Source organism: Cyprinodon tularosa, unplaced genomic scaffold, assembly GCF_016077235.1.
Source record: "Cyprinodon tularosa strain WSP-4 unplaced genomic scaffold, ASM1607723v1 ctg869, whole genome shotgun sequence".
In the NCBI taxonomy this organism is placed as follows: domain Eukaryota; kingdom Metazoa; phylum Chordata; class Actinopteri; order Cyprinodontiformes; family Cyprinodontidae; genus Cyprinodon; species Cyprinodon tularosa.
This window is the reverse complement of record NW_024039639.1, coordinates 69-2311: the sequence shown is the minus strand read 5'-3', so window position 1 is coordinate 2311 and position 2243 is coordinate 69.

Sequence of the window (2243 nt, the reverse complement as noted above, 5' to 3'; positions counted from 1 at the left end):
GGAGGTGGAGAACAAAGTGATGTTTTAGTATGGACTGAGGAGATGCTGCCCCCTGCAGGAGGTTTCTATCAAAGATCAGAGGAGAACTGTTCTCCAGGGTTTTGCTTCCAATCCTTCCTGATAATCTCCTCAGGAACTTTTTCCTTCCTCTGACCCCTTGCTCACACTGGCTCCGGTGCGGTTACCGAGCCGACGGAGACCGCAACTCCCGCACACCCCCTCTCACACCGCCCTTTTGACTACGGTGCGGTGCGGCTCTGCGGCTCCGGCAACAGGTCCGGAGATTTAACTCGCGAGAACAGAAGTTCACTTGAGTTCACGTAACTTCACGCGATAACACGGCCCAAATAAGGATATTTGCGAGAGCTTGTTGCGGAGGGCTCCGGCACGCCGCAAGGATAGCTTTCTTGCGGAATTTTCTGCAGCGCCGGAGTGTCTCGGTAACCGCAGCCGGACAGCTCAGCAGCCGGTGAGAGAGGTTTACGTCTTTTTTATGACTTGGAATCACTGCGGCGCCGCACCCACCGCACCGCAACGGTAAGACCGGAGTCGGTGTGAGCCGGGGGTAAACGTTCCCTCTGAATCACTACCTGGTTAACTGGACCTGATCAGAACTGTTCTGGGTCAGAATCCCTGAACTGATCCGAGGTTCTCAGAGCAAAACGGTCAAACAGATCAAAACTGAACCTAAAGTGGACCACTGCGTGGATCGGTCTAATTCATTTAAACAGAGTTTCATCAGAAGCGCAGTAAGATGTGGAACCGGTTCTGGACCTGGTTCTGGACCTGGGTGAGGACCTGGTGGTGAACCTGGGTCTGGACCTGGGTGGGGTCCTGGTTCTGGACCTGGGTGTAGACCTGGTTCTGGATCTGGTTGTGTTCCTGGTTCTGGACCTGATTCTGGACCTGGATGTGTTCCTGGTTCTGGTTCTGGTCCAGATGTTAAAGCCGTCCCGCTCTGATGATGGAGGATTTACAGCCTGTTGTATATGTAGCTGAATGATGCTGCCTGCTTTCGCCATGGTTACCAGGACAAACAGGCAGTAAAGGTTAAAAAGGCTTTAATGCCTCAATTAGTTCATCTGCTGCTTAGCAACGGATGCACCCCCCCACCACCACCACCCTGCCTCTGAACACATCCTACGGGAGTCCTTAGTTTACTGCTGTATAAGAGGACCCTTTGTAAAGCAAGAGCAGCATACTTCTCCTCATTAATAGAGGAGAATAAGAATAATCCTAGATTTATTTTTAATCCAGTTGCCAAACTCACCCGGAGCCATAGCTCTGTTGAACCATCCATTCCACCTGCTCTTAGCAGCAATGATTTTATGGGATTCTTTATAAATAAGATTGATCTCATTAAAAAATAAGATAATTAGCACTCCTCTATCCGCGATTGATTTGCCTCTGGAGGGGGGGGGGGGCAGCATCTGAGGTAGTCATGGAATCTGAACCGGGTTTAGACTGCTTTGATCCAGTTGAACTTTCAGAGTTAGCAAAACTATTGTCTTCATCTAAGCCTTCAACTTGGATGTTAGATCCGGTTCCAACCAGGTTATTTAAGGAGGTATTCCCTTTGATCTCCTCCTCCATTTTAGATGTGATTAATCTATCTCTGTTACAGGGATATGTACCTAAAGCTTTTAAGGTTGCTGGAATTAAACCGCTGCTTAAGAAACCGTCTCTTGACCCAGATGACTTGGTCAATTATAGACCTATATCCAATCTTCCTTTCTGATCTAAAATTCTTGAGAAAGTAGTTGCCAAACAAGTTTGCGATCACTTCCACCGTAATGAACTTTTTGAAGAGTTTCAGTCTGGCTTTAGAGCTCATCATAGCACTGAAACAGCTCTGGTGAAAGTCACTAATGATATTCTCATGGCCTCAGATAATGGACTTGTATCTGTGCTCGTCCTGTTGGATCTTAGTGCTGCATTTGATCCAGTTGATCAGAATATTCTTTTAGAAAGACTTGAATATTTTGTTGGAATTAAAGGAACAGCTCTAGACTGGTTTAAATCTGATCTATCTGATCGAATTCAGTTTGTTCATGTTAATGATAGATCTTCAACACGCTCAAAGGTTACCTGTGGAGTACCACAGGGATCAGTGCTAGGACCAATTCTCTTTACTATATATATGCTCCCAATCGTTGAACTGTCAGTAGTCTGTTGATAGTCTGTCCGTGGTCTGTTGATAGTCTGTCAGTTGTCTGTTGATAGTCTGTCAGTAGTTTGTTGAT